Source organism: Chiloscyllium punctatum, chromosome 31 (genome assembly GCF_047496795.1).
Source record: "Chiloscyllium punctatum isolate Juve2018m chromosome 31, sChiPun1.3, whole genome shotgun sequence".
Lineage (NCBI taxonomy): Eukaryota > Metazoa > Chordata > Chondrichthyes > Orectolobiformes > Hemiscylliidae > Chiloscyllium > Chiloscyllium punctatum.
The window spans coordinates 61,527,272-61,551,876 of record NC_092769.1 but is presented as its reverse complement, the minus strand read 5'-3'; the positions used below and the strand labels follow the sequence as shown (position 1 = coordinate 61,551,876).

General features: G+C 42.3%; 14 non-coding genes across 14 annotated transcripts; all 14 read left to right on the top strand.

Moving 5' to 3' along the window:
• The first annotated feature begins 315 nt into the window (after positions 1–315).
• On the top strand, positions 316–388 carry trnar-acg (transfer RNA arginine (anticodon ACG)). Its single transcript has one exon. It is a non-coding gene; the product is annotated as a tRNA-Arg (tRNA).
• A 1,705-nt stretch (positions 389–2,093) lies between these two features.
• Positions 2,094–2,166, top strand: trnar-acg (transfer RNA arginine (anticodon ACG)). The gene has a single exon. It is a non-coding gene; the product is annotated as a tRNA-Arg (tRNA).
• A 1,705-nt stretch (positions 2,167–3,871) lies between these two features.
• Positions 3,872–3,944, top strand: trnar-acg (transfer RNA arginine (anticodon ACG)). Its single transcript has one exon. It is a non-coding gene; the product is annotated as a tRNA-Arg (tRNA).
• Positions 3,945–5,649: 1,705 nt separating this feature from the next.
• trnar-acg (transfer RNA arginine (anticodon ACG)) lies at positions 5,650–5,722 on the top strand. The gene has a single exon. It is a non-coding gene; the product is annotated as a tRNA-Arg (tRNA).
• A 1,705-nt stretch (positions 5,723–7,427) lies between these two features.
• On the top strand, positions 7,428–7,500 carry trnar-acg (transfer RNA arginine (anticodon ACG)). Its single transcript has one exon. It is a non-coding gene; the product is annotated as a tRNA-Arg (tRNA).
• Positions 7,501–9,205: 1,705 nt separating this feature from the next.
• Positions 9,206–9,278, top strand: trnar-acg (transfer RNA arginine (anticodon ACG)). The gene has a single exon. It is a non-coding gene; the product is annotated as a tRNA-Arg (tRNA).
• Positions 9,279–10,983: 1,705 nt separating this feature from the next.
• trnar-acg (transfer RNA arginine (anticodon ACG)) lies at positions 10,984–11,056 on the top strand. Its single transcript has one exon. It is a non-coding gene; the product is annotated as a tRNA-Arg (tRNA).
• Positions 11,057–12,761: 1,705 nt separating this feature from the next.
• On the top strand, positions 12,762–12,834 carry trnar-acg (transfer RNA arginine (anticodon ACG)). The gene has a single exon. It is a non-coding gene; the product is annotated as a tRNA-Arg (tRNA).
• Positions 12,835–14,539: 1,705 nt separating this feature from the next.
• Positions 14,540–14,612, top strand: trnar-acg (transfer RNA arginine (anticodon ACG)). The gene has a single exon. It is a non-coding gene; the product is annotated as a tRNA-Arg (tRNA).
• Positions 14,613–16,317: 1,705 nt separating this feature from the next.
• Positions 16,318–16,390, top strand: trnar-acg (transfer RNA arginine (anticodon ACG)). Its single transcript has one exon. It is a non-coding gene; the product is annotated as a tRNA-Arg (tRNA).
• Positions 16,391–18,095: 1,705 nt separating this feature from the next.
• Positions 18,096–18,168, top strand: trnar-acg (transfer RNA arginine (anticodon ACG)). The gene has a single exon. It is a non-coding gene; the product is annotated as a tRNA-Arg (tRNA).
• A 1,705-nt stretch (positions 18,169–19,873) lies between these two features.
• On the top strand, positions 19,874–19,946 carry trnar-acg (transfer RNA arginine (anticodon ACG)). The gene has a single exon. It is a non-coding gene; the product is annotated as a tRNA-Arg (tRNA).
• Positions 19,947–21,651: 1,705 nt separating this feature from the next.
• Positions 21,652–21,724, top strand: trnar-acg (transfer RNA arginine (anticodon ACG)). Its single transcript has one exon. It is a non-coding gene; the product is annotated as a tRNA-Arg (tRNA).
• Positions 21,725–23,429: 1,705 nt separating this feature from the next.
• trnar-gcg (transfer RNA arginine (anticodon GCG)) lies at positions 23,430–23,502 on the top strand. The gene has a single exon. It is a non-coding gene; the product is annotated as a tRNA-Arg (tRNA).
• The last annotated feature ends 1,103 nt before the right edge of the window (positions 23,503–24,605 follow it).

Genomic DNA, 24,605 nt, shown 5'->3' with positions numbered 1-24,605 from the left:
TCATTCCACACATGCTGTCAGACCAATTACCCAGCAATTTCTGACTTGGCTCCTGATTTCCAGCATCCGCAGTTGGCGTTTTTTTTGGTAACCTCGAAGTTTGTAAACTGACTTAGCGAAGACGTGATCTGAATGTGAGGTGTGCTCTTAGTTTTCGGTGAAATTCATCAGCTTTCAAAGTGAACGAGGTCAAGCAGTGAAACTGATGATTTTGCTGAATATTCAGCTTGTCGATTGACGATTGCCACTCATTTCATCATCAAGACCAAAGAATTGCAGAGGGGACTCGTCCTAACAAGTGACTTTTGAGCATGCGGGCTTGTGGCGCAATGGATAACGCGTCTGACTACGGATCAGAAGATTGTAGGTTCGACTCCTACCTAGCTCGCGTGCGCTTGGAAATCACTTTAGCACACTCCTGTAAATTAACCTCAATGACAACGGAGGCGGATAACAAAAGGGCAATTTTCTCACATTAAACGAAAGAAAGTAATCAAGGAAAGCGGCAAAATAACAGATCAGTCAACAACACAGAATCAAATGAGTTAAGATGATGAGCAACGCAATTTTGATTCTGAAGGGTAAATGCCCTTTTCACTGAAAAGACATATTTCAGTCATTCCTGATGAAGGGCTTTTGCCCGAAACGTCGATTTCGCTGCTCGTTTGATGCTGCCTGAACTGCTGTGCTCTTCCAGCACCACTAATCCAGTATTTGGTTTTCAGCATCTGCAGTCATTGTTTTTACCATATTTCAATCTTTACCCAGTTCCCGCCGACATCAAACCACGATGCCATTGGACTGGATTGGACAATGTCAAAAATCACACAACACTAGGTTGTCGTCCAATAGGTTTATCTGAAAGTGCAAGAGTCCAGCGCCCCGCTCCTTCCTCAGGCAGCTAGTGTGAGAGAGTACATCGGACGCAGAATTTACAAGTAAAATATCAGAGTCATACAACTTCTGCGAACGTATTGAACAATCCTAGACAGCAAAATTGTTTTAAATTCTCGTCTGGGAAATGATCCTCAATATTTTACATTGGATTCTGGAGAATAATGTAATAATGGTCACTGCTTTATATTGGACTCTGGGGAACAATGTTCATTGTCGAGAGTGTGGTGCTGGAAAGGAACAGCATCCGAAGAGCAAGAGAATCGACGTTTCGGGCAAAAGCCGTTCATCAGGAATTACAGGGAATTCCTGTGTTGGGGCCTATTCCTGTGTTGTACTGTTCTCTTTCTTCTATTACCAATAAAGTAAACTTGAATGATCAAAATGATTTCAACCCAGATGTGGTTAATAGGTGAATCTGACTCTGACAGTGCCATGTAAATTTCTGTGGGTTTTGGGAATCAATTCAACTACTCAGCACAGTCTGAAAAGAAATCAAAAGCTTTGAAAAGTAAAGTTCACATCATTTCTAAACTTTCTAATTTTCTCTTCAAATCGGTTTTGTATCCTGGAATAAAATCAGAAATCAAACTGGTTCTGAGGAAACGTCCATAAGACAGAGGAGCAGAAATTATGCCACTCAGCCCATCGATTCTGCTCCGCCAATACGGCCGATAGGTTTTCCAATCCCATTTTCCCGCTTTCTCCCCCTAACCTTTGATTCCCTTGCTCCTCAATAACGTCTCTGTCTCTGTTTTAAATATAATCAATGGCCTGGCTTCCTCCAATGAGAGCCTTCAGGTGGCAATGAATTCCACAGATTCACCACATTCTGGCGAAAGAAGTTTCTCTTTATCTCCGGACCCGAACGTTAAAGTGTGATTTCATTCCACACATGCTGTCAGAGCAATTACCCAGCAATTTCTGACTTGGCTCCTGATTTCCAGCATCCGCAGTTGGCGTTTTTTTTGGTAACCTCGAAGTTTGTAAACTGACTTAGCGAAGACGTGATCTGAATGTGAGGTGTGCTCTTAGTTTTCGGTGAAATTCATCAGCTTTCAAAGTGAACGAGGTCAAGCAGTGAAACTGATGATCTTGCTGAATATTAAGCTTGTCGATTGACGATTGCCACTCATTTCATCATCAAGACCAAAGAATTGCAGAGGGGACTCGTCCTAACAAGTGACTTTTGAGCGTGCGGGCTAGTGGCGCAATGGATAACGCGTCTGACTACGGATCAGAAGATTGTAGGTTCGACTCCTACCTAGCTCGCGTGCGCTTGGAAATCACTTTAGCACACTCCTGTAAATTAACCTCAATGACAACGGAGGCGGATAACAAAAGGGCAATTTTCTCACATTAAACGAAAGAAAGTAATCAAGGAAAGCGGCAAAATAACAGATCAGCCAACAACACAGAATCAAATGAGTTAAGATGATGAGCAACGCAATTTTGATTCTGAAGGGTAAATGCCCTTTTCACTGAAAAGACATATTTCAGTCATTCCTGATGAAGGGCTTTTGCCCGAAACGTCGATTTCGCTGCTCGTTTGATGCTGCCTGAACTGCTGTGCTCTTCCAGCACCACTAATCCAGTATTTGGTTTTCAGCATCTGCAGTCATTGTTTTTACCATATTTCAATCTTTACCCAGTTCCCGCCGACATCAAACCACGATGCCATTGGACTGGATTGGACAATGTCAAAAATCACACAACACTAGGTTGTCGTCCAATAGGTTTATCTGAAAGTGCAAGAGTCCAGCGCCCCGCTCCTTCCTCAGGCAGCTAGTGTGAGAGAGTACATCGGACGCAGAATTTACAAGTAAAATATCAGAGTCATACAACTTCTGCGAACGTATTGAACAATCCTAGACAGCAAAATTGTTTTAAATTCTCGTCTGGGAAATGATCCTCAATATTTTACATTGGATTCTGGAGAATAATGTAATAATGGTCACTGCTTTATATTGGACTCTGGGGAACAATGTTCATTGTCGAGAGTGTGGTGCTGGAAAGGAACAGCATCCGAAGAGCAAGAGAATCGACGTTTCGGGCAAAAGCCGTTCATCAGGAATTACAGGGAATTCCTGTGTTGGGGCCTATTCCTGTGTTGTACTGTTCTCTTTCTTCTATTACCAATAAAGTAAACTTGAATGATCAAAATGATTTCAACCCAGATGTGGTTAATAGGTGAATCTGACTCTGACAGTGCCATGTAAATTTCTGTGGGTTTTGGGAATCAATTCAACTACTCAGCACAGTCTGAAAAGAAATCAAAAGCTTTGAAAAGTAAAGTTCACATCATTTCTAAACTTTCTAATTTTCTCTTCAAATCGGTTTTGTATCCTGGAATAAAATCAGAAATCAAACTGGTTCTGAGGAAACGTCCATAAGACAGAGGAGCAGAAATTATGCCACTCAGCCCATCGATTCTGCTCCGCCAATACGGCCGATAGGTTTTCCAATCCCATTTTCCCGCTTTCTCCCCCTAACCTTTGATTCCCTTGCTCCTCAATAACGTCTCTGTCTCTGTTTTAAATATAATCAATGGCCTGGCTTCCTCCAATGAGAGCCTTCAGGTGGCAATGAATTCCACAGATTCACCACATTCTGGCGAAAGAAGTTTCTCTTTATCTCCGGACCCGAACGTTAAAGTGTGATTTCATTCCACACATGCTGTCAGACCAATTACCCAGCAATTTCTGACTTGGCTCCTGATTTCCAGCATCCGCAGTTGGCGTTTTTTTTGGTAACCTCGAAGTTTGTAAACTGACTTAGCGAAGACGTGATCTGAATGTGAGGTGTGCTCTTAGTTTTCGGTGAAATTCATCAGCTTTCAAAGTGAACGAGGTCAAGCAGTGAAACTGATGATCTTGCTGAATATTCAGCTTGTCGATTGACGATTGCCACTCATTTCATCATCAAGACCAAAGAATTGCAGAGGGGACTCGTCCTAACAAGTGACTTTTGAGCGTGCGGGCTAGTGGCGCAATGGATAACGCGTCTGACTACGGATCAGAAGATTGTAGGTTAGACTCCTACCTAGCTCGCGTGCGCTTGGAAATCACTTTAGCACACTCCTGTAAATTAACCTCAATGACAACGGAGGCGGATAACAAAAGGGCAATTTTCTCACATTAAACGAAAGAAAGTAATCAAGGAAAGCGGCAAAATAACAGATCAGTCAACAACACAGAATCAAATGAGTTAAGATGATGAGCAACGCAATTTTGATTCTGAAGGGTAAATGCCCTTTTCACTGAAAAGACATATTTCAGTCATTCCTGATGAAGGGCTTTTGCCCGAAACGTCGATTTCGCTGCTCGTTTGATGCTGCCTGAACTGCTGTGCTCTTCCAGCACCACTAATCCAGTATTTGGTTTTCAGCATCTGCAGTCATTGTTTTTACCATATTTCAATCTTTACCCAGTTCCCGCCGACATCAAACCACGATGCCATTGGACTGGATTGGACAATGTCAAAAATCACACAACACTAGGTTGTCGTCCAATAGGTTTATCTGAAAGTGCAAGAGTCCAGCGCCCCGCTCCTTCCTCAGGCAGCTAGTGTGAGAGAGTACATCGGACGCAGAATTTACAAGTAAAATATCAGAGTCATACAACTTCTGCGAACGTATTGAACAATCCTAGACAGCAAAATTGTTTTAAATTCTCGTCTGGGAAATGATCCTCAATATTTTACATTGGATTCTGGAGAATAATGTAATAATGGTCACTGCTTTATATTGGACTCTGGGGAACAATGTTCATTGTCGAGAGTGTGGTGCTGGAAAGGAACAGCATCCGAAGAGCAAGAGAATCGACGTTTCGGGCAAAAGCCGTTCATCAGGAATTACAGGGAATTCCTGTGTTGGGGCCTATTCCTGTGTTGTACTGTTCTCTTTCTTCTATTACCAATAAAGTAAACTTGAATGATCAAAATGATTTCAACCCAGATGTGGTTAATAGGTGAATCTGACTCTGACAGTGCCATGTAAATTTCTGTGGGTTTTGGGAATCAATTCAACTACTCAGCACAGTCTGAAAAGAAATCAAAAGCTTTGAAAAGTAAAGTTCACATCATTTCTAAACTTTCTAATTTTCTCTTCAAATCGGTTTTGTATCCTGGAATAAAATCAGAAATCAAACTGGTTCTGAGGAAACGTCCATAAGACAGAGGAGCAGAAATTATGCCACTCAGCCCATCGATTCTGCTCCGCCAATACGGCCGATAGGTTTTCCAATCCCATTTTCCCGCTTTCTCCCCCTAACCTTTGATTCCCTTGCTCCTCAATAACGTCTCTGTCTCTGTTTTAAATATAATCAATGGCCTGGCTTCCTCCAATGAGAGCCTTCAGGTGGCAATGAATTCCACAGATTCACCACATTCTGGCGAAAGAAGTTTCTCTTTATCTCCGGACCCGAACGTTAAAGTGTGATTTCATTCCACACATGCTGTCAGAGCAATTACCCAGCAATTTCTGACTTGGCTCCTGATTTCCAGCATCCGCAGTTGGCGTTTTTTTTGGTAACCTCGAAGTTTGTAAACTGACTTAGCGAAGACGTGATCTGAATGTGAGGTGTGCTCTTAGTTTTCGGTGAAATTCATCAGCTTTCAAAGTGAACGAGGTCAAGCAGTGAAACTGATGATCTTGCTGAATATTCAGCTTGTCGATTGACGATTGCCACTCATTTCATCATCAAGACCAAAGAATTGCAGAGGGGACTCGTCCTAACAAGTGACTTTTGAGCGTGCGGGCTAGTGGCGCAATGGATAACGCGTCTGACTACGGATCAGAAGATTGTAGGTTCGACTCCTACCTAGCTCGCGTGCGCTTGGAAATCACTTTAGCACGCTCCTGTAAATTAACCTCAATGACAACGGAGGCGGATAACAAAAGGGCAATTTTCTCACATTAAACGAAAGAAAGTAATCAAGGAAAGCGGCAAAATAACAGATCAGCCAACAACACAGAATCAAATGAGTTAAGATGATGAGCAACGCAATTTTGATTCTGAAGGGTAAATGCCCTTTTCACTGAAAAGACATATTTCAGTCATTCCTGATGAAGGGCTTTTGCCCGAAACGTCGATTTCGCTGCTCGTTTGATGCTGCCTGAACTGCTGTGCTCTTCCAGCACCACTAATCCAGTATTTGGTTTTCAGCATCTGCAGTCATTGTTTTTACCATATTTCAATCTTTACCCAGTTCCCGCCGACATCAAACCACGATGCCATTGGACTGGATTGGACAATGTCAAAAATCACACAACACTAGGTTGTCGTCCAATAGGTTTATCTGAAAGTGCAAGAGTCCAGCGCCCCGCTCCTTCCTCAGGCAGCTAGTGTGAGAGAGTACATCGGACGCAGAATTTACAAGTAAAATATCAGAGTCATACAACTTCTGCGAACGTATTGAACAATCCTAGACAGCAAAATTGTTTTAAATTCTCGTCTGGGAAATGATCCTCAATATTTTACATTGGATTCTGGAGAATAATGTAATAATGGTCACTGCTTTATATTGGACTCTGGGGAACAATGTTCATTGTCGAGAGTGTGGTGCTGGAAAGGAACAGCATCCGAAGAGCAAGAGAATCGACGTTTCGGGCAAAAGCCGTTCATCAGGAATTACAGGGAATTCCTGTGTTGGGGCCTATTCCTGTGTTGTACTGTTCTCTTTCTTCTATTACCAATAAAGTAAACTTGAATGATCAAAATGATTTCAACCCAGATGTGGTTAATAGGTGAATCTGACTCTGACAGTGCCATGTAAATTTCTGTGGGTTTTGGGAATCAATTCAACTACTCAGCACAGTCTGAAAAGAAATCAAAAGCTTTGAAAAGTAAAGTTCACATCATTTCTAAACTTTCTAATTTTCTCTTCAAATCGGTTTTGTATCCTGGAATAAAATCAGAAATCAAACTGGTTCTGAGGAAACGTCCATAAGACAGAGGAGCAGAAATTATGCCACTCAGCCCATCGATTCTGCTCCGCCAATACGGCCGATAGGTTTTCCAATCCCATTTTCCCGCTTTCTCCCCCTAACCTTTGATTCCCTTGCTCCTCAATAACGTCTCTGTCTCTGTTTTAAATATAATCAATGGCCTGGCTTCCTCCAATGAGAGCCTTCAGGTGGCAATGAATTCCACAGATTCACCACATTCTGGCGAAAGAAGTTTCTCTTTATCTCCGGACCCGAACGTTAAAGTGTGATTTCATTCCACACATGCTGTCAGACCAATTACCCAGCAATTTCTGACTTGGCTCCTGATTTCCAGCATCCGCAGTTGGCGTTTTTTTTGGTAACCTCGAAGTTTGTAAACTGACTTAGCGAAGACGTGATCTGAATGTGAGGTGTGCTCTTAGTTTTCGGTGAAATTCATCAGCTTTCAAAGTGAACGAGGTCAAGCAGTGAAACTGATGATCTTGCTGAATATTCAGCTTGTCGATTGACGATTGCCACTCATTTCATCATCAAGACCAAAGAATTGCAGAGGGGACTCGTCCTAACAAGTGACTTTTGAGCGTGCGGGCTAGTGGCGCAATGGATAACGCGTCTGACTACGGATCAGAAGATTGTAGGTTCGACTCCTGCCTAGCTCGCGTGCGCTTGGAAATCACTTTAGCACACTCCTGTAAATTAACCTCAATGACAACGGAGGCGGATAACAAAAGGGCAATTTTCTCACATTAAACGAAAGAAAGTAATCAAGGAAAGCGGCAAAATAACAGATCAGCCAACAACACAGAATCAAATGAGTTAAGATGATGAGCAACGCAATTTTGATTCTGAAGGGTAAATGCCCTTTTCACTGAAAAGACATATTTCAGTCATTCCTGATGAAGGGCTTTTGCCCGAAACGTCGATTTCCCTGCTCGTTTGATGCTGCCTGAACTGCTGTGCTCTTCCAGCACCACTAATCCAGTATTTGGTTTTCAGCATCTGCAGTCATTGTTTTTACCATATTTCAATCTTTACCCAGTTCCCGCCGACATCAAACCACGATGCCATTGGACTGGATTGGACAATGTCAAAAATCACACAACACTAGGTTGTCGTCCAATAGGTTTATCTGAAAGTGCAAGAGTCCAGCGCCCCGCTCCTTCCTCAGGCAGCTAGTGTGAGAGAGTACATCGGACGCAGAATTTACAAGTAAAATATCAGAGTCATACAACTTCTGCGAACGTATTGAACAATCCTAGACAGCAAAATTGTTTTAAATTCTCGTCTGGGAAATGATCCTCAATATTTTACATTGGATTCTGGAGAATAATGTAATAATGGTCACTGCTTTATATTGGACTCTGGGGAACAATGTTCATTGTCGAGAGTGTGGTGCTGGAAAGGAACAGCATCCGAAGAGCAAGAGAATCGACGTTTCGGGCAAAAGCCGTTCATCAGGAATTACAGGGAATTCCTGTGTTGGGGCCTATTCCTGTGTTGTACTGTTCTCTTTCTTCTATTACCAATAAAGTAAACTTGAATGATCAAAATGATTTCAACCCAGATGTGGTTAATAGGTGAATCTGACTCTGACAGTGCCATGTAAATTTCTGTGGGTTTTGGGAATCAATTCAACTACTCAGCACAGTCTGAAAAGAAATCAAAAGCTTTGAAAAGTAAAGTTCACATCATTTCTAAACTTTCTAATTTTCTCTTCAAATCGGTTTTGTATCCTGGAATAAAATCAGAAATCAAACTGGTTCTGAGGAAACGTCCATAAGACAGAGGAGCAGAAATTATGCCACTCAGCCCATCGATTCTGCTCCGCCAATACGGCCGATAGGTTTTCCAATCCCATTTTCCCGCTTTCTCCCCCTAACCTTTGATTCCCTTGCTCCTCAATAACGTCTCTGTCTCTGTTTTAAATATAATCAATGGCCTGGCTTCCTCCAATGAGAGCCTTCAGGTGGCAATGAATTCCACAGATTCACCACATTCTGGCGAAAGAAGTTTCTCTTTATCTCCGGACCCGAACGTTAAAGTGTGATTTCATTCCACACATGCTGTCAGAGCAATTACCCAGCAATTTCTGACTTGGCTCCTGATTTCCAGCATCCGCAGTTGGCGTTTTTTTTGGTAACCTCGAAGTTTGTAAACTGACTTAGCGAAGACGTGATCTGAATGTGAGGTGTGCTCTTAGTTTTCGGTGAAATTCATCAGCTTTCAAAGTGAACGAGGTCAAGCAGTGAAACTGATGATCTTGCTGAATATTCAGCTTGTCGATTGACGATTGCCACTCATTTCATCATCAAGACCAAAGAATTGCAGAGGGGACTCGTCCTAACAAGTGACTTTTGAGCGTGCGGGCTAGTGGCGCAATGGATAACGCGTCTGACTACGGATCAGAAGATTGTAGGTTCCACTCCTGCCTAGCTCGCGTGCGCTTGGAAATCACTTTAGCACACTCCTGTAAATTAACCTCAATGACAACGGAGGCGGATAACAAAAGGGCAATTTTCTCACATTAAACGAAAGAAAGTAATCAAGGAAAGCGGCAAAATAACAGATCAGCCAACAACACAGAATCAAATGAGTTAAGATGATGAGCAACGCAATTTTGATTCTGAAGGGTAAATGCCCTTTTCACTGAAAAGACATATTTCAGTCATTCCTGATGAAGGGCTTTTGCCCGAAACGTCGATTTCGCTGCTCGTTTGATGCTGCCTGAACTGCTGTGCTCTTCCAGCACCACTAATCCAGTATTTGGTTTTCAGCATCTGCAGTCATTGTTTTTACCATATTTCAATCTTTACCCAGTTCCCGCCGACATCAAACCACGATGCCATTGGACTGGATTGGACAATGTCAAAAATCACACAACACTAGGTTGTCGTCCAATAGGTTTATCTGAAAGTGCAAGAGTCCAGCGCCCCGCTCCTTCCTCAGGCAGCTAGTGTGAGAGAGTACATCGGACGCAGAATTTACAAGTAAAATATCAGAGTCATACAACTTCTGCGAACGTATTGAACAATCCTAGACAGCAAAATTGTTTTAAATTCTCGTCTGGGAAATGATCCTCAATATTTTACATTGGATTCTGGAGAATAATGTAATAATGGTCACTGCTTTATATTGGACTCTGGGGAACAATGTTCATTGTCGAGAGTGTGGTGCTGGAAAGGAACAGCATCCGAAGAGCAAGAGAATCGACGTTTCGGGCAAAAGCCGTTCATCAGGAATTACAGGGAATTCCTGTGTTGGGGCCTATTCCTGTGTTGTACTGTTCTCTTTCTTCTATTACCAATAAAGTAAACTTGAATGATCAAAATGATTTCAACCCAGATGTGGTTAATAGGTGAATCTGACTCTGACAGTGCCATGTAAATTTCTGTGGGTTTTGGGAATCAATTCAACTACTCAGCACAGTCTGAAAAGAAATCAAAAGCTTTGAAAAGTAAAGTTCACATCATTTCTAAACTTTCTAATTTTCTCTTCAAATCGGTTTTGTATCCTGGAATAAAATCAGAAATCAAACTGGTTCTGAGGAAACGTCCATAAGACAGAGGAGCAGAAATTATGCCACTCAGCCCATCGATTCTGCTCCGCCAATACGGCCGATAGGTTTTCCAATCCCATTTTCCCGCTTTCTCCCCCTAACCTTTGATTCCCTTGCTCCTCAATAACGTCTCTGTCTCTGTTTTAAATATAATCAATGGCCTGGCTTCCTCCAATGAGAGCCTTCAGGTGGCAATGAATTCCACAGATTCACCACATTCTGGCGAAAGAAGTTTCTCTTTATCTCCGGACCCGAACGTTAAAGTGTGATTTCATTCCACACATGCTGTCAGAGCAATTACCCAGCAATTTCTGACTTGGCTCCTGATTTCCAGCATCCGCAGTTGGCGTTTTTTTTGGTAACCTCGAAGTTTGTAAACTGACTTAGCGAAGACGTGATCTGAATGTGAGGTGTGCTCTTAGTTTTCGGTGAAATTCATCAGCTTTCAAAGTGAACGAGGTCAAGCAGTGAAACTGATGATCTTGCTGAATATTCAGCTTGTCGATTGACGATTGCCACTCATTTCATCATCAAGACCAAAGAATTGCAGAGGGGACTCGTCCTAACAAGTGACTTTTGAGCGTGCGGGCTAGTGGCGCAATGGATAACGCGTCTGACTACGGATCAGAAGATTGTAGGTTCGACTCCTACCTAGCTCGCGTGCGCTTGGAAATCACTTTAGCACACTCCTGTAAATTAACCTCAATGACAACGGAGGCGGATAACAAAAGGGCAATTTTCTCACATTAAACGAAAGAAAGTAATCAAGGAAAGCGGCAAAATAACAGATCAGCCAACAACACAGAATCAAATGAGTTAAGATGATGAGCAACGCAATTTTGATTCTGAAGGGTAAATGCCCTTTTCACTGAAAAGACATATTTCAGTCATTCCTGATGAAGGGCTTTTGCCCGAAACGTCGATTTCCCTGCTCGTTTGATGCTGCCTGAACTGCTGTGCTCTTCCAGCACCACTAATCCAGTATTTGGTTTTCAGCATCTGCAGTCATTGTTTTTACCATATTTCAATCTTTACCCAGTTCCCGCCGACATCAAACCACGATGCCATTGGACTGGATTGGACAATGTCAAAAATCACACAACACTAGGTTGTCGTCCAATAGGTTTATCTGAAAGTGCAAGAGTCCAGCGCCCCGCTCCTTCCTCAGGCAGCTAGTGTGAGAGAGTACATCGGACGCAGAATTTACAAGTAAAATATCAGAGTCATACAACTTCTGCGAACGTATTGAACAATCCTAGACAGCAAAATTGTTTTAAATTCTCGTCTGGGAAATGATCCTCAATATTTTACATTGGATTCTGGAGAATAATGTAATAATGGTCACTGCTTTATATTGGACTCTGGGGAACAATGTTCATTGTCGAGAGTGTGGTGCTGGAAAGGAACAGCATCCGAAGAGCAAGAGAATCGACGTTTCGGGCAAAAGCCGTTCATCAGGAATTACAGGGAATTCCTGTGTTGGGGCCTATTCCTGTGTTGTACTGTTCTCTTTCTTCTATTACCAATAAAGTAAACTTGAATGATCAAAATGATTTCAACCCAGATGTGGTTAATAGGTGAATCTGACTCTGACAGTGCCATGTAAATTTCTGTGGGTTTTGGGAATCAATTCAACTACTCAGCACAGTCTGAAAAGAAATCAAAAGCTTTGAAAAGTAAAGTTCACATCATTTCTAAACTTTCTAATTTTCTCTTCAAATCGGTTTTGTATCCTGGAATAAAATCAGAAATCAAACTGGTTCTGAGGAAACGTCCATAAGACAGAGGAGCAGAAATTATGCCACTCAGCCCATCGATTCTGCTCCGCCAATACGGCCGATAGGTTTTCCAATCCCATTTTCCCGCTTTCTCCCCCTAACCTTTGATTCCCTTGCTCCTCAATAACGTCTCTGTCTCTGTTTTAAATATAATCAATGGCCTGGCTTCCTCCAATGAGAGCCTTCAGGTGGCAATGAATTCCACAGATTCACCACATTCTGGCGAAAGAAGTTTCTCTTTATCTCCGGACCCGAACGTTAAAGTGTGATTTCATTCCACACATGCTGTCAGACCAATTACCCAGCAATTTCTGACTTGGCTCCTGATTTCCAGCATCCGCAGTTGGCGTTTTTTTTGGTAACCTCGAAGTTTGTAAACTGACTTAGCGAAGACGTGATCTGAATGTGAGGTGTGCTCTTAGTTTTCGGTGAAATTCATCAGCTTTCAAAGTGAACGAGGTCAAGCAGTGAAACTGATGATCTTGCTGAATATTCAGCTTGTCGATTGACGATTGCCACTCATTTCATCATCAAGACCAAAGAATTGCAGAGGGGACTCGTCCTAACAAGTGACTTTTGAGCGTGCGGGCTTGTGGCGCAATGGATAACGCGTCTGACTACGGATCAGAAGATTGTAGGTTCGACTCCTACCTAGCTCGCGTGCGCTTGGAAATCACTTTAGCACACTCCTGTAAATTAACCTCAATGACAACGGAGGCGGATAACAAAAGGGCAATTTTCTCACATTAAACGAAAGAAAGTAATCAAGGAAAGCGGCAAAATAACAGATCAGTCAACAACACAGAATCAAATGAGTTAAGATGATGAGCAACGCAATTTTGATTCTGAAGGGTAAATGCCCTTTTCACTGAAAAGACATATTTCAGTCATTCCTGATGAAGGGCTTTTGCCCGAAACGTCGATTTCGCTGCTCGTTTGATGCTGCCTGAACTGCTGTGCTCTTCCAGCACCACTAATCCAGTATTTGGTTTTCAGCATCTGCAGTCATTGTTTTTACCATATTTCAATCTTTACCCAGTTCCCGCCGACATCAAACCACGATGCCATTGGACTGGATTGGACAATGTCAAAAATCACACAACACTAGGTTGTCGTCCAATAGGTTTATCTGAAAGTGCAAGAGTCCAGCGCCCCGCTCCTTCCTCAGGCAGCTAGTGTGAGAGAGTACATCGGACGCAGAATTTACAAGTAAAATATCAGAGTCATACAACTTCTGCGAACGTATTGAACAATCCTAGACAGCAAAATTGTTTTAAATTCTCGTCTGGGAAATGATCCTCAATATTTTACATTGGATTCTGGAGAATAATGTAATAATGGTCACTGCTTTATATTGGACTCTGGGGAACAATGTTCATTGTCGAGAGTGTGGTGCTGGAAAGGAACAGCATCCGAAGAGCAAGAGAATCGACGTTTCGGGCAAAAGCCGTTCATCAGGAATTACAGGGAATTCCTGTGTTGGGGCCTATTCCTGTGTTGTACTGTTCTCTTTCTTCTATTACCAATAAAGTAAACTTGAATGATCAAAATGATTTCAACCCAGATGTGGTTAATAGGTGAATCTGACTCTGACAGTGCCATGTAAATTTCTGTGGGTTTTGGGAATCAATTCAACTACTCAGCACAGTCTGAAAAGAAATCAAAAGCTTTGAAAAGTAAAGTTCACATCATTTCTAAACTTTCTAATTTTCTCTTCAAATCGGTTTTGTATCCTGGAATAAAATCAGAAATCAAACTGGTTCTGAGGAAACGTCCATAAGACAGAGGAGCAGAAATTATGCCACTCAGCCCATCGATTCTGCTCCGCCAATACGGCCGATAGGTTTTCCAATCCCATTTTCCCGCTTTCTCCCCCTAACCTTTGATTCCCTTGCTCCTCAATAACGTCTCTGTCTCTGTTTTAAATATAATCAATGGCCTGGCTTCCTCCAATGAGAGCCTTCAGGTGGCAATGAATTCCACAGATTCACCACATTCTGGCGAAAGAAGTTTCTCTTTATCTCCGGACCCGAACGTTAAAGTGTGATTTCATTCCACACATGCTGTCAGAGCAATTACCCAGCAATTTCTGACTTGGCTCCTGATTTCCAGCATCCGCAGTTGGCGTTTTTTTTGGTAACCTCGAAGTTTGTAAACTGACTTAGCGAAGACGTGATCTGAATGTGAGGTGTGCTCTTAGTTTTCGGTGAAATTCATCAGCTTTCAAAGTGAACGAGGTCAAGCAGTGAAACTGATGATCTTGCTGAATATTCAGCTTGTCGATTGACGATTGCCACTCATTTCATCATCAAGACCAAAGAATTGCAGAGGGGACTCGTCCTAACAAGTGACTTTTGAGCGTGCGGGCTAGTGGCGCAATGGATAACGCGTCTGACTACGGATCAGAAGATTGTAGGTTCGACTCCTACCTAGCTCGCGTGCGCTTGGAAATCACTTTAGCACACTCCTGTAAATTAACCTCAATGACAACGGAGGCGGATAACAAAAGGGCAATTTTCTCACATTAAACGAAAGAAAGTAATCAAGGAAAGCGGCAAAATAACAGATCAGCCAACAACACAGAATCAAATGAGTTAAGATGATGAGCAACGCAATTTTGATTCTGAAGGGTAAATGCCCTTTTCACTGAAAAGACATATTTCAGTCATTCCTGATGAAGGGCTTTTGCCCGAAACGTCGATTTCCCTGCTCGTTTGATGCTGCCTGAACTGCTGTGCTCTTCCAGCACCACTAATCCAGTATTTGGTTTTCAGCATCTGCAGTCATTGTTTTTACCATATTTCAATCTTTACCCAGTTCCCGCCGACATCAAACCACGATGCCATTGGACTGGATTGGACAATGTCAAAAATCACACAACACTAGGTTGTCGTCCAATAGGTTTATCTGAAAGTGCAAGAGTCCAGCGCCCCGCTCCTTCCTCAGGCAGCTAGTGTGAGAGAGTACATCGGACGCAGAATTTACAAGTAAAATATCAGAGTCATACAACTTCTGCGAACGTATTGAACAATCCTAGACAGCAAAATTGTTTTAAATTCTCGTCTGGGAAATGATCCTCAATATTTTACATTGGATTCTGGAGAATAATGTAATAATGGTCACTGCTTTATATTGGACTCTGGGGAACAATGTTCATTGTCGAGAGTGTGGTGCTGGAAAGGAACAGCATCCGAAGAGCAAGAGAATCGACGTTTCGGGCAAAAGCCGTTCATCAGGAATTACAGGGAATTCCTGTGTTGGGGCCTATTCCTGTGTTGTACTGTTCTCTTTCTTCTATTACCAATAAAGTAAACTTGAATGATCAAAATGATTTCAACCCAGATGTGGTTAATAGGTGAATCTGACTCTGACAGTGCCATGTAAATTTCTGTGGGTTTTGGGAATCAATTCAACTACTCAGCACAGTCTGAAAAGAAATCAAAAGCTTTGAAAAGTAAAGTTCACATCATTTCTAAACTTTCTAATTTTCTCTTCAAATCGGTTTTGTATCCTGGAATAAAATCAGAAATCAAACTGGTTCTGAGGAAACGTCCATAAGACAGAGGAGCAGAAATTATGCCACTCAGCCCATCGATTCTGCTCCGCCAATACGGCCGATAGGTTTTCCAATCCCATTTTCCCGCTTTCTCCCCCTAACCTTTGATTCCCTTGCTCCTCAATAACGTCTCTGTCTCTGTTTTAAATATAATCAATGGCCTGGCTTCCTCCAATGAGAGCCTTCAGGTGGCAATGAATTCCACAGATTCACCACATTCTGGCGAAAGAAGTTTCTCTTTATCTCCGGACCCGAACGTTAAAGTGTGATTTCATTCCACACATGCTGTCAGACCAATTACCCAGCAATTTCTGACTTGGCTCCTGATTTCCAGCATCCGCAGTTGGCGTTTTTTTTGGTAACCTCGAAGTTTGTAAACTGACTTAGCGAAGACGTGATCTGAATGTGAGGTGTGCTCTTAGTTTTCGGTGAAATTCATCAGCTTTCAAAGTGAACGAGGTCAAGCAGTGAAACTGATGATCTTGCTGAATATTCAGCTTGTCGATTGACGATTGCCACTCATTTCATCATCAAGACCAAAGAATTGCAGAGGGGACTCGTCCTAACAAGTGACTTTTGAGCATGCGGGCTTGTGGCGCAATGGATAACGCGTCTGACTACGGATCAGAAGATTGTAGGTTCGACTCCTACCTAGCTCGCGTGCGCTTGGAAATCACTTTAGCACGCTCCTGTAAATTAACCTCAATGACAACGGAGGCGGATAACAAAAGGGCAATTTTCTCACATTAAACGAAAGAAAGTAATCAAGGAAAGCGGCAAAATAACAGATCAGTCAACAACACAGAATCAAATGAGTTAAGATGATGAGCAACGCAATTTTGATTCTGAAGGGTAAATGCCCTTTTCACTGAAAAGACATATTTCAGTCATTCCTGATGAAGGGCTTTTGCCCGAAACGTCGATTTCGCTGCTCGTTTGATGCTGCCTGAACTGCTGTGCTCTTCCAGCACCACTAATCCAGTATTTGGTTTTCAGCATCTGCAGTCATTGTTTTTACCATATTTCAATCTTTACCCAGTTCCCGCCGACATCAAACCACGATGCCATTGGACTGGATTGGACAATGTCAAAAATCACACAACACTAGGTTGTCGTCCAATAGGTTTATCTGAAAGTGCAAGAGTCCAGCGCCCCGCTCCTTCCTCAGGCAGCTAGTGTGAGAGAGTACATCGGACGCAGAATTTACAAGTAAAATATCAGAGTCATACAACTTCTGCGAACGTATTGAACAATCCTAGACAGCAAAATTGTTTTAAATTCTCGTCTGGGAAATGATCCTCAATATTTTACATTGGATTCTGGAGAATAATGTAATAATGGTCACTGCTTTATATTGGACTCTGGGGAACAATGTTCATTGTCGAGAGTGTGGTGCTGGAAAGGAACAGCATCCGAAGAGCAAGAGAATCGACGTTTCGGGCAAAAGCCGTTCATCAGGAATTACAGGGAATTCCTGTGTTGGGGCCTATTCCTGTGTTGTACTGTTCTCTTTCTTCTATTACCAATAAAGTAAACTTGAATGATCAAAATGATTTCAACCCAGATGTGGTTAATAGGTGAATCTGACTCTGACAGTGCCATGTAAATTTCTGTGGGTTTTGGGAATCAATTCAACTACTCAGCACAGTCTGAAAAGAAATCAAAAGCTTTGAAAAGTAAAGTTCACATCATTTCTAAACTTTCTAATTTTCTCTTCAAATCGGTTTTGTATCCTGGAATAAAATCAGAAATCAAACTGGTTCTGAGGAAACGTCCATAAGACAGAGGAGCAGAAATTATGCCACTCAGCCCATCGATTCTGCTCCGCCAATACGGCCGATAGGTTTTCCAATCCCATTTTCCCGCTTTCTCCCCCTAACCTTTGATTCCCTTGCTCCTCAATAACGTCTCTGTCTCTGTTTTAAATATAATCAATGGCCTGGCTTCCTCCAATGAGAGCCTTCAGGTGGCAATGAATTCCACAGATTCACCACATTCTGGCGAAAGAAGTTTCTCTTTATCTCCGGACCCGAACGTTAAAGTGTGATTTCATTCCACACATGCTGTCAGAGCAATTACCCAGCAATTTCTGACTTGGCTCCTGATTTCCAGCATCCGCAGTTGGCGTTTTTTTTGGTAACCTCGAAGTTTGTAAACTGACTTAGCGAAGACGTGATCTGAATGTGAGGTGTGCTCTTAGTTTTCGGTGAAATTCATCAGCTTTCAAAGTGAACGAGGTCAAGCAGTGAAACTGATGATCTTGCTGAATATTCAGCTTGTCGATTGACGATTGCCACTCATTTCATCATCAAGACCAAAGAATTGCAGAGGGGACTCGTCCTAACAAGTGACTTTTGAGCGTGCGGGCTAGTGGCGCAATGGATAACGCGTCTGACTACGGATCAGAAGATTGTAGGTTCGACTCCTACCTAGCTCGCGTGCGCTTGGAAATCACTTTAGCACACTCCTGTAAATTAACCTCAATGACAACGGAGGCGGATAACAAAAGGGCAATTTTCTCACATTAAACGAAAGAAAGTAATCAAGGAAAGCGGCAAAATAACAGATCAGCCAACAACACAGAATCAAATGAGTTAAGATGATGAGCAACGCAATTTTGATTCTGAAGGGTAAATGCCCTTTTCACTGAAAAGACATATTTCAGTCATTCCTGATGAAGGGCTTTTGCCCGAAACGTCGATTTCGCTGCTCGTTTGATGCTGCCTGAACTGCTGTGCTCTTCCAGCACCACTAATCCAGTATTTGGTTTTCAGCATCTGCAGTCATTGTTTTTACCATATTTCAATCTTTACCCAATTCCCGCCGACATCAAACCACGATGCCATTGGACTGGATTGGACAATGTCAAAAATCACACAACACTAGGTTGTCGTCCAATAGGTTTATCTGAAAGTGCAAGAGTCCAGCGCCCCGCTCCTTCCTCAGGCAGCTAGTGTGAGAGAGTACATCGGACGCAGAATTTACAAGTAAAATATCAGAGTCATACAACTTCTGCGAACGTATTGAACAATCCTAGACAGCAAAATTGTTTTAAATTCTCGTCTGGGAAATGATCCTCAATATTTTACATTGGATTCTGGAGAATAATGTAATAATGGTCACTGCTTTATATTGGACTCTGGGGAACAATGTTCATTGTCGAGAGTGTGGTGCTGGAAAGGAACAGCATCCGAAGAGCAAGAGAATCGACGTTTCGGGCAAAAGCCGTTCATCAGGAATTACAGGGAATTCCTGTGTTGGGGCCTATTCCTGTGTTGTACTGTTCTCTTTCTTCTATTACCAATAAAGTAAACTTGAATGATCAAAATGATTTCAACCCAGATGTGGTTAATAGGTGAATCTGACTCTGACAGTGCCATGTAAATTTCTGTGGGTTTTGGGAATCAATTCAACTACTCAGCACAGTCTGAAAAGAAATCAAAAGCTTTGAAAAGTAAAGTTCACATCATTTCTAAACTTTCTAATTTTCTCTTCAAATCGGTTTTGTATCCTGGAATAAAATCAGAAATCAAACTGGTTCTGAGGAAACGTCCATAAGACAGAGGAGCAGAAATTATGCCACTCAGCCCATCGATTCTGCTCCGCCAATACGGCCGATAGGTTTTCCAATCCCATTTTCCCGCTTTCTCCCCCTAACCTTTGATTCCCTTGCTCCTCAATAACGTCTCTGTCTCTGTTTTAAATATAATCAATGGCCTGGCTTCCTCCAATGAGAGCCTTCAGGTGGCAATGAATTCCACAGATTCACCACATTCTGGCGAAAGAAGTTTCTCTTTATCTCCGGACCCGAACGTTAAAGTGTGATTTCATTCCACACATGCTGTCAGACCAATTACCCAGCAATTTCTGACTTGGCTCCTGATTTCCAGCATCCGCAGTTGGCGTTTTTTTTGGTAACCTCGAAGTTTGTAAACTGACTTAGCGAAGACGTGATCTGAATGTGAGGTGTGCTCTTAGTTTTCGGTGAAATTCATCAGCTTTCAAAGTGAACGAGGTCAAGCAGTGAAACTGATGATCTTGCTGAATATTCAGCTTGTCGATTGACGATTGCCACTCATTTCATCATCAAGACCAAAGAATTGCAGAGGGGACTCGTCCTAACAAGTGACTTTTGAGCGTGCGGGCTAGTGGCGCAATGGATAACGCGTCTGACTACGGATCAGAAGATTGTAGGTTCGACTCCTACCTAGCTCGCGTGCGCTTGGAAATCACTTTAGCACACTCCTGTAAATTAACCTCAATGACAACGGAGGCGGATAACAAAAGGGCAATTTTCTCACATTAAACGAAAGAAAGTAATCAAGGAAAGCGGCAAAATAACAGATCAGCCAACAACACAGAATCAAATGAGTTAAGATGATGAGCAACGCAATTTTGATTCTGAAGGGTAAATGCCCTTTTCACTGAAAAGACATATTTCAGTCATTCCTGATGAAGGGCTTTTGCCCGAAACGTCGATTTCGCTGCTCGTTTGATGCTGCCTGAACTGCTGTGCTCTTCCAGCACCACTAATCCAGTATTTGGTTTTCAGCATCTGCAGTCATTGTTTTTACCATATTTCAATCTTTACCCAGTTCCCGCCGACATCAAACCACGATGCCATTGGACTGGATTGGACAATGTCAAAAATCACACAACACTAGGTTGTCGTCCAATAGGTTTATCTGAAAGTGCAAGAGTCCAGCGCCCCGCTCCTTCCTCAGGCAGCTAGTGTGAGAGAGTACATCGGACGCAGAATTTACAAGTAAAATATCAGAGTCATACAACTTCTGCGAACGTATTGAACAATCCTAGACAGCAAAATTGTTTTAAATTCTCGTCTGGGAAATGATCCTCAATATTTTACATTGGATTCTGGAGAATAATGTAATAATGGTCACTGCTTTATGTTGGACTCTGGGGAACAATGTTCATTGTCGAGAGTGTGGTGCTGGAAAGGAACAGCATCCGAAGAGCAAGAGCATCGACGTTTCGGGCAAAAGCCGTTCATCAGGAATTACAGGGAATTCCTGTGTTGGGGCCTATTCCTGTGTTGTACTGTTCTCTTTCTTCTATTACCAATAAAGTAAACTTGAATGATCAAAATGATTTCAACCCAGATGTGGTTAATAGGTGAATCTGACTCTGACAGTGCCATGTAAATTTCTGTGGGTTTTGGGAATCAATTCAACTACTCAGCACAGTCTGAAAAGAAATCAAAAGCTTTGAAAAGTAAAGTTCACATCATTTCTAAACTTTCTAATTTTCTCTTCAAATCGGTTTTGTATCCTGGAATAAAATCAGAAATCAAACTGGTTCTGAGGAAACGTCCATAAGACAGAGGAGCAGAAATTATGCCACTCAGCCCATCGATTCTGCTCCGCCAATACGGCCGATAGGTTTTCCAATCCCATTTTCCCGCTTTCTCCCCCTAACCTTTGATTCCCTTGCTCCTCAATAACGTCTCTGTCTCTGTTTTAAATATAATCAATGGCCTGGCTTCCTCCAATGAGAGCCTTCAGGTGGCAATGAATTCCACAGATTCACCACATTCTGGCGAAAGAAGTTTCTCTTTATCTCCGGACCCGAACGTTAAAGTGTGATTTCATTCCACACATGCTGTCAGACCAATTACCCAGCAATTTCTGACTTGGCTCCTGATTTCCAGCATCCGCAGTTGGCGTTTTTTTTGGTAACCTCGAAGTTTGTAAACTGACTTAGCGAAGACGTGATCTGAATGTGAGGTGTGCTCTTAGTTTTCGGTGAAATTCATCAGCTTTCAAAGTGAACGAGGTCAAGCAGTGAAACTGATGATCTTGCTGAATATTCAGCTTGTCGATTGACGATTGCCACTCATTTCATCATCAAGACCAAAGAATTGCAGAGGGGACTCGTCCTAACAAGTGACTTTTGAGCATGCGGGCTTGTGGCGCAATGGGTAACGCGTCTGACTACGGATCAGAAGATTGTAGGTTCGACTCCTACCTAGCTCGCGTGCGCTTGGAAATCACTTTAGCACACTCCTGTAAATTAACCTCAATGACAACGGAGGCGGATAACAAAAGGGCAATTTTCTCACATTAAACGAAAGAAAGTAATCAAGGAAAGCGGCAAAATAACAGATCAGCCAACAACACAGAATCAAATGAGTTAAGATGATGAGCAACGCAATTTTGATTCTGAAGGGTAAATGCCCTTTTCACTGAAAAGACATATTTCAGTCATTCCTGATGAAGGGCTTTTGCCCGAAACGTCGATTTCGCTGCTCGTTTGATGCTGCCTGAACTGCTGTGCTCTTCCAGCACCACTAATCCAGTATTTGGTTTTCAGCATCTGCAGTCATTGTTTTTACCATATTTCAATCTTTACCCAGTTCCCGCCGACATCAAACCACGATGCCATTGGACTGGATTGGAAAATGTCAAAAATCACACAACACTACGTTGTCGTCCAATAGGTTTATCTGAAAGTGCAAGAGTCCAGCGCCCCGCTCCTTCCTCAGGCAGCTAGTGTGAGAGAGTACATCGGACGCAGAATTTACAAGTAAAATATCAGAGTCATACAACTTCTGCGAACGTATTGAACAATCCTAGACAGCAAAATTGTTTTAAATTCTCGTCTGGGAAATGATCCTCAATATTTTACATTGGATTCTGGAGAATAATGTAATAATGGTCACTGCTTTATATTGGACTCTGGGGAACAATGTTCATTGTCGAGAGTGTGGTGCTGGAAAGGAACAGCATCCGAAGAGCAAGAGAATCGACGTTTCGGGCAAAAGCCGTTCATCAGGAATTACAGGGAATTCCTGTGTTGGGGCCTATTCCTGTGTTGTACTGTTCTCTTTCTTCTATTACCAATAAAGTAAACTTGAATGATCAAAATGATTTCAACCCAGATGTGGTTAATAGGTGAATCTGACTCTGACAGTGCCATGTAAATTTCTGTGGGTTTTGGGAATCAATTCAACTACTCAGCACAGTCTGAAAAGAAATCAAAAGCTTTGAAAAGTAAAGTTCACATCATTTCTAAACTTTCTAATTTTCTCTTCAAATCGGTTTTGTATCCTGGAATAAAATCAGAAATCAAACTGGTTCTGAGGAAACGTCCATAAGACAGAGGAGCAGAAATTATGCCACTCAGCCCATCGATTCTGCTCCGCCAATACGGCCGATAGGTTTTCCAATCCCATTTTCCCGCTTTCTCCCCCTAACCTTTGATTCCCTTGCTCCTCAATAACGTCTCTGTCTCTGTTTTAAATATAATCAATGGCCTGGCTTCCTCCAATGAGAGCCTTCAGGTGGCAATGAATTCCACAGATTCACCACATTCTGGCGAAAGAAGTTTCTCTTTATCTCCGGACCCGAACGTTAAAGTGTGATTTCATTCCACACATGCTGTCAGAGCAATTACCCAGCAATTTCTGACTTGGCTCCTGATTTCCAGCATCCGCAGTTGGCGTTTTTTTTGGTAACCTCGAAGTTTGTAAACTGACTTAGCGAAGACGTGATCTGAATGTGAGGTGTGCTCTTAGTTTTCGGTGAAATTCATCAGCTTTCAAAGTGAACGAGGTCAAGCAGTGAAACTGATGATCTTGCTGAATATTCAGCTTGTCGATTGACGATTGCCACTCATTTCATCATCAAGACCAAAGAATTGCAGAGGGGACTCGTCCTAACAAGTGACTTTTGAGCATGCGGGCTTGTGGCGCAATGGATAAAGCGTCTGACTGCGGATCAGAAGATTGTAGGTTCGACTCCTACCTAGCTCGCGTGCGCTTGGAAATCACTTTAGCACACTCCTGTAAATTAACCTCAATGACAACGGAGGCGGATAACAAAAGGGCAATTTTCTCACATTAAACGAAAGAAAGTAATCAAGGAAAGCGGCAAAATAACAGATCAGTCAACAACACAGAATCAAATGAGTTAAGATGATGAGCAACGCAATTTTGATTCTGAAGGGTAAATGCCCTTTTCACTGAAAAGACATATTTCAGTCATTCCTGATGAAGGGCTTTTGCCCGAAACGTCGATTTCGCTGCTCGTTTGATGCTGCCTGAACTGCTGTGCTCTTCCAGCACCACTAATCCAGTATTTGGTTTTCAGCATCTGCAGTCATTGTTTTTACCATATTTCAATCTTTACCCAGTTCCCGCCGACATCAAACCACGATGCCATTGGACTGGATTGGACAATGTCAAAAATCACACAACACTAGGTTGTCGTCCAATAGGTTTATCTGAAAGTGCAAGAGTCCAGCGCCCCGCTCCTTCCTCAGGCAGCTAGTGTGAGAGAGTACATCGGACGCAGAATTTACAAGTAAAATATCAGAGTCATACAACTTCTGCGAACGTATTGAACAATCCTAGACAGCAAAATTGTTTTAAATTCTCGTCTGGGAAATGATCCTCAATATTTTACATTGGATTCTGGAGAATAATGTAATAATGGTCACTGCTTTATATTGGACTCTGGGGAACAATGTTCATTGTCGAGAGTGTGGTGCTGGAAAGGAACAGCATCCGAAGAGCAAGAGAATCGACGTTTCGGGCAAAAGCCGTTCATCAGGAATTACAGGGAATTCCTGTGTTGGGGCCTATTCCTGTGTTGTACTGTTCTCTTTCTTCTATTACCAATAAAGTAAACTTGAATGATCAAAATGATTTCAACCCAGATGTGGTTAATAGGTGAATCTGACTCTGACAGTGCCATGTAAATTTCTGTGGGTTTTGGGAATCAATTCAACTACTCAGCACAGTCTGAAAAGAAATCAAAAGCTTTGAAAAGTAAAGTTCACATCATTTCTAAACTTTCTAATTTTCTCTTCAAATCGGTTTTGTATCCTGGAATAAAATCAGAAATCAAACTGGTT